Consider the following 7,207-nt stretch of genomic DNA (forward strand, 5'->3'; position numbering starts at 1 on the left):
GTCAGCTCTTCTCATGAGGTGGCCAAAGTACTGGAATTTCAGCTTTAGCATCACAGTCCTTCCAATGAACACCCAGGACGGATCTCCTTTAGAATGGACTGGTTGTATCTCCTTGCAGTCCAAGGGACTCTCAAGAGTCTTCTCCAACACCACAGTTCAAAAGAATCAATTCTTCAGCGCTCAGCTTTCTTCACAGTCCAACTCTCATATCCATACATGACCACTAGAAAAACCATAGCCTTGACTGGATGGACCTTTGCTGGCAAAGTAATGTCTCTGCTTTTCAAAATGCTATCTAGGTTGGTCATAACTTTCCTTCCAAGGAGTAAGCGTCTTTTAATTTCATGGCTGCAATCACCATCTGCAGTGATTTTGGAGCCCCCAAAATAAAGTCTGACACTGTTTCCACTGTTTCCCCATCTATTTCCCATGAAGTGATGGGACCAGATACCATGATCTTCGTTTTCTGAATGTTGAGCTTTAAGCCAGTTTTTTCACTCTCCTCTTTCACTTTCATCAAGAGGCTTTTTAGCTCCTCTTCACTTTCTGCCTTAAGGGTAGTGTCATCTGCATATCTGAGGTTATTGATATTTCTCCTGGCAATCTTGATTCCAGCTTGTGCTTCTTCCAGCCCAGTGTTTCTCATGATGCACTCTGCATAGAAGTTAAATAAGCAGGGTGACAATATACAGCCTTGACATACTCCTTTTCCTATTTTGAGCCAGTCTGTTGTTCCATGTCCAGTTCTAACTGTTGCTTCCTGACCTGCATATAGGTTTCTCAAGAGGCAGGTCAGGTGGTCTGGTATTCTCATCTCTTTCAGAATTTTCCACAGTTTATTGTGATCCACACAGTCAAAGGCTTTGACATAGTCAATAAAGCAGAAGTAGATGTTTTTCTGGAACTCTCTTGCTTTTTCCATGATCCAGTGGATGTTGGCAATTTGATCTCTGGTTCTTCTGCCTTTTCTAAATCGAGCTTGAACATCTGGAAGTTCACGGTTCATGTACTGCTGAAGCCTGGCTTGGAGAATTTTGAGCATTATTTTACTAGTGTGTGAGATGAGTGCAATTGTGCAGTAGTTTGAGCATTCTTTTGCATTGCCTTTCTTTGGGATTGGAATGAAAACTGACTTTTCCAGTCCTGTGGCCACTGCTGGGTTTTCCAAATTTGCTGGCATATTGAGTGCAGCACTTTCACAGCATCATGTTTCAGGATTTGAAATAGCTCAACTGGAATTCCATCACCTCCACTAGCTTTGCTTGTAGTGATGCTTCCTAAGGCCCACTTGACTTCACATTCCAGGATGTCTGGCTCTAGGTGAGTGATCGATCACACCATCGTGATTATCTGGGTCGTGAAGCTCTTTTTTGTACAGTTTTTCTGTGTATTCTTGCCACCTCTTCTTAATATCTTCTGCTTCTGTTAGGTCCATACCATTTCTGTCCTTTATCAAGCTCATCTTTGCAGAAAATGTTCCCTTGGTATCTCTAATTTTCTTGAAGAGATCTGTAGTCTTTGCTATTCTGTTGTTTTCCTCTATTTCTTTGCATTGATTGCTCCTAATCCCTTATATTTCACATCATTTGCAAATGGGTCCCCTGCACATGGAGATACTGTGCCTGGTCACCATCATAGTCCAGCTTTGCAACTTTTGAGCTATTGTTCAGTGAAAGAATCCCTGACGCACTTTCTAAAAACACACTCACTCTTTTGATTCTAGAGATGCTAATTCTGTGGGTCTGGGGGGTAGACCCCAGAGCTCTTCATTTTTACCAAATACCCCAGGTGGTTCTAAGGATGGCACTTTATGGAACACTGGGTTAGCTTGTACTCTCTTCGACAATTAGGGGTGGATTCTTAATTCAGCAGGTTAAGTTGAAAGATAAGACAGACGTGACACGTGGACCAAACGATGCCTCCTATTTCAGAGAATGGCTACCTGGTCCATCTGAGCTGTGATCACAGTGATACCATAAACAACAGGAGTGAAAGCACCTAGTGTGTGCAGGGCGTGAAATTACAAAGAATGGAACAGATGTATAATTGGCCTGCTTAGCAGGTGCCAAAAAGTGATTTGACATAGGGCAAATTTCCGATGGCCCAGCAGGTTAAAGAATCTGCCTGCAACGCATGAGGTGCAGGACACCCGGGTTCAATCCCTGGGTCGGGAAGATCCCCTGGAGAAGGGCATGGCAACCCTCTCCAGTACTCTTGCCTGGAGAATCCCATGGACAGAGGAGCCTGCCGGGCTATAGTCCATGGGGTCACACAGAGTCGGACAGGTTTGAGCACATGGCAAGGGGTAATTTAAAATGTACCATTGAAGGGACTTCCCTGGTGGTCTGTTGGCTAAGACTTCATGCTCGCTATGGATCCATGTTTGATCCCGGGTCCGGGAACTAGATCCCATTGCAAACTAAGAGTTTGCATGCTGCAACTAAGACCCTGAGCTGCCAAATAAATAAAATACAAAAAGTACCATGGCAAGAGGCAGTAAGGGAGGCCAGGCATCCACAGTGAGTGGGGCTTAAACTTAGTTCCCTTTCCCTTTGCAGCCCTCTGCCCTGTGTTCTGCTGTGTGTGTGCTCAGAAGTGGACTCTGTGCAGCCCCATGGACTGTAGCTCGCCAGCTCCTCTGTCCGTGGAATTTTCCAGGCAAAAGTCCTGGAGTGTGTCACCATTTCCCCCTCCAGAGGATCTTCCCAAACCAGGATCGAACCCTCATCTCTTGTGTCTCCTGCATTGGCAGGCAGATTCTTTACCAACTGGGCCACCGGGTTGATGTCTTAGAGTTTATTACTCAGAATATTTGGGATGGGGCTAAACAGGCATGGAGCTTTCACGTAACCATTGTTGTTACAATAGAACTATGTGTGGTCCTGCTGAACTAAATTGTCAAAAGCCAAAATTAAATGTGATTAAGTTTCCCATAGAGAATGTTTCAAAAAACCGTTTTATTTTGAAATAATTGTAAATTCACAGGAAGCAGCAGAAATAATGGAGAAAATCTTCTGTACCTTTTACTCAGTTTCCCAGATGGTCACATTTTATGTAACTATAGCTCAATATCAAACCCACGAGACTGATATTGGTACAATGTGTATACAGAGCTTTATGCTGGTTCATGATGTGTAAATTTTCATGCATTTTTATTTAGAGCAAGCAGTGTCAGCAAAATGTGGCCTGAGGGCCCAATCCAGTTGGCTTCTGGGTTTTAGAAACAAAGTCTCTTAGAACACAGATGCATTTGCTCGTATGCTTGTTGTCCATGGGAGCTCTCTACCACTAGTGGCAGAACTGAGTGGCTGGGACAGGCCACATGGCTGGCAAAGCCGCAAATGTTTACCATCTGGCTTTTGATAGATAAAGTTTTCTAATTCCTGATTTAGAGCATCACTGGATTTTTTTTCTTAAATCTAAAAATAAACTCCATTCTCATCCACGTTTTTATTTTCTCCCTAAATTTCTTTTGCTACTTGAATTTCATTGGACAATGGGTGTTCACTCATTTCCTTATTGTAGCAAAGGAGACTGTGTGTCATGGCATTAAGAATTGTGAAATAAGTCTGTAGACTTGAGCTGCAGGCTCGGTGCCCCCAGGTTGCTGGTGTCAGTAAGGGGAGCACCATCTTGCTGGGGGCCCTGTAGGGAAGCGTGGGGACTGTGACCAAGGGGAGATGCATGCTGGAGGCAGAAGGGCAGGGGTCACTCATCTTCACTGCTGAACCCAAGGCTTGTGTGGCATATTCTACTTTCTAAGGGAAGCCTGAAATCTGGAGCTTTATGTAACATTTTCTAATTCTTGTGTAATTAGAGACTATAGGCATACTTTGTTTTATTGTGTTTCACTTTGTGTCTTTTTGTTCCCATTTGTTTTGTTTTTTACAAATTGAAGGTTTGTCCCAACTCTGCATTGAACAAGTCTCAGTTCAGTTCAGTTCAGTTCAGTTCAGTTCAGTTCATTTCAGTCGCTCAGCCGTGTCCGACTCTTTGCGACCCCATGAATCGCAGCACGCCAGGCCTCCCTGTCCATCACCAACTCCCAGAGTTCACTCAGACTTGCGTCCATCGAGTCAGTGATGCCATTCAGCCATCTCATCCTCTGTCGCCCCCTTCTCCTCCTGCCCCCAATCCCTCCCAGTATCAAAGTCTTTTCCAATGAGTCAACTCTTCCCATGAGGTGGCCAAAGTACTGGAGTTTCAGCTTTAGCATCATTCCTTCCAAAGAACACCCAGAGCTGATCTCCTTCAGAATGGACTGGTTGGATCTCCTTGCAGTCCAAGGGACCCTCAAGAGTCTTCTCCAACACCACAGTTCAAAAGCATCAATTCTTCAGCACTCAGCCTTCTTCACAGTCCAACTCTCACATCCATACATGACTACTGGAAAAACCATAGCCTTGACTAGACCGACCTTAGTCAGCAAAGTAATGTCTCTGCTTTTGAATATGCTATCTAGGTTGGTCATAACTTTTCTTCCAAGGAGTAAGCGTCTTTTAATTTCATGGCTGCAGTTACCATCTGCAGTGATTTTGGAGCCCCAAAAAATAAAGTCTGACATTGTTTCCATGTTTCCCCATCTATTTCCCATGAAGGGACCAGATGCCATGATCTTCGTTTTCTGAATGTTGAGCTTTAAGCCAACTTTTCCACAAGTCTATTGATCCCATTTTCCAGTAGCACTATTGTTTTTTTAAACCTGTTGTCCATGGGGTCACAAAGAGTCAAACACGACTTAGTGACTAGACAACAACATAGCCAATTAACAATGTCGTCATAGTTTCAGGTGGACAGCAAGGTGTCTCAGCCATACGAATGGAGAACACATCCATTCTTCCCCAGTCTTCCCTCCCATGCAGGCTGCCACATACCGTTGAGCTGAGTTCCCTGTGCTGTACTGGAGGTGGCTGTTGTTTATCATTTTAAATATAGCAGTGTGGACATGTCCATCTCAAACTCACCAACTATCCCTTCCCCTATTCTACCTTCTAAGGCCAGTGGCGTTATCTTTAATTAAGGTGTGTGCATTGCCTTTTTCGACTTGATGCTGTTTCCCACTTTAGAGAGGACAGAGGAGCCTGGCTTCATAATCGAGGACAGTATAGTGTGAACAAAACTTTCACCTGCACTGGGACACCTAGTCCTTCCTGTGCCTCATTTTCGGGCCACATTCACTTTATTGCCATGATTTGGGACTGACCCTGTCATGTCTCTGAGGTCTGCCTGCAATTAGAACATTTGCAGACTCTTGGCAAGCCAAGCGAAGCAGGTTAGCAGCTCAGAGTTGGCTTAACACTTGCATGCTTGTTCTTGGGTTTTCATGAGAAATCTTATTGCTTTGAGCCATCAGTTCACAGGGTTGCAGGTGAGAGAAGATGGTTAAGATAATCTCTCACCACCCCTGGCAAAGTGAGTTCAGTCCGCAAGAGATCAATGACAGGTCTATGCATTGTCTCATGGGTGGAGGCCGATCCATCGTCACCATAAGACGTGCAGTCCTTTACCATGAGAAGAGTTTCCAAGGAAGCCCAACAGTCAGGCTCCTGGGGCCTTGCCCAGGGAGGACCCCTGCTGGTGGTGGAACAGGTATTGTATAAAGAGGTGATTCCCTAAACGAAAGACCCTGGGCGCGTGTGTGCTAAGTCGCTTCAATTGTATCTGACTTTGCGACCCTATGGACTGAAGTCCTCTGGGCTCCTCTGTACGTGGGGCTCTCCAGGCAAGAATAGTGAGCTGGGTTCCTGTTTCCTTCTCCAGGGGACCGTTCCAACCCAGGGACTGAACTGCGTCTCTTATGTCTCCTGCATCGGCAGGTGGGTTTTTCACCACTAGCGCCACCGGGGAGGCCCAAACATAAGAGGTGTGTCTGTGCACGAAGCCGCTTCAGTCGTGTCCAACTCTATGTGATGCCATGGACTGCAGCCCACCAGGCTCCTCCGTCCATGGGATTCTCCAGGTAAGAGTACTGGAGTGGGTTGCCATTTCCTTCTCCACTGAACGTAAGACATCCCTCACTAAATACCAGCACTTTCATGCCCTCAGAGTGGGTTCGATCTGCACACACCAGTTGTTTGCAACGGGGATGACTGTCGCTCCCAGGGGCAAGTGGCCATGTCAGGAGGTATTTTTGGTTGTTACCATAGGGGGGCTGCTCCTGGCATCTCATGGGTGGAGGCCAGGAATGCTGCTAAACACCCTACAACATACAGGAGAGACCTCCACCACAAAGAATAATCAGCCCCCCTGCCCCCCCCACCAGATTGCAGCAATACCCAAGTCCAAAAGCCCCAGGGTAGAGTGATGACCTGGACATCCAGGCACACGGCCAGGCGTGAAAGTGGCACATCCATCAGTGTGCAGTTGAGCAAGTGCAGCGCCCCTGAGCATGGCTGGCGGGCTCTAGACTCAGTCCGGTTCATTCATCCCTGACCTCCTTTGAGGAGCAATGTTGTCTGTGATGTGTTCACCGTCTATCAGGAGAATTGGGACCACCGATACATCCTGTGCCCAGGGCTCGCACGCCTGTGTGGAGGGAGGCGGCCCTGCAGAGGAGGGGGCATCCCACAGCTGGGGTGGGGGAACTGACCTCTTGCACTGTGTTTGGAATTTTACTCATTCATTCAATGCAAATGTTGGTCTTCCCTATAAGTGCAGCTGATAAAGAATCCGTCTACAATGCGGGAGACCCTGGTTCCATCCCTGGGTTGGGAAGATCCCCTGGAGGAGGAAATGGCAACCCACTCCAGTATTCTGGCCTGGAGAATCCCATGGACAGAGGAGCCTGGCGGGCTACAGTCCATGGGGTTGCAAAGAGCCAGACATGACTGACTTAGCACAGCAATGCAAATGTCTATTATTTTAAAGGATTTGCTTAAAATTTGTAGGTGAAAACAAACAAACGTTGCCTTGAAGGGATCCTTGGTTGCAAGTGAAAGCCCCAAGTGACAGAATTAGAAGCAAGACATATACATGTCCAGCAGGAAGATCCCCCGGAGGAGGAAATGGCAACCCACTCCAGTATTCTGGCCTGGAGAATTCCATGGACAGAGGAGCCTGGCAGGCTACAGTCCACGGGGTCTCAAAGAGTCAGACATGACTGAGCAACTTTCACTTATTCGTATTCGTATTCTGTATTAAAAAATACAGAATAATATAAAGATTATCGAAAGCTCCTAGAATCCTGGCATGTGTTGAAAACCCCTGG

The sequence above is a fragment of the Oryx dammah genome, unplaced genomic scaffold, assembly GCF_014754425.2.
Source record: "Oryx dammah isolate SB20612 unplaced genomic scaffold, SCBI_Odam_1.1 HiC_scaffold_20, whole genome shotgun sequence".
In the NCBI taxonomy this organism is placed as follows: Eukaryota; Metazoa; Chordata; class Mammalia; order Artiodactyla; family Bovidae; genus Oryx; species Oryx dammah.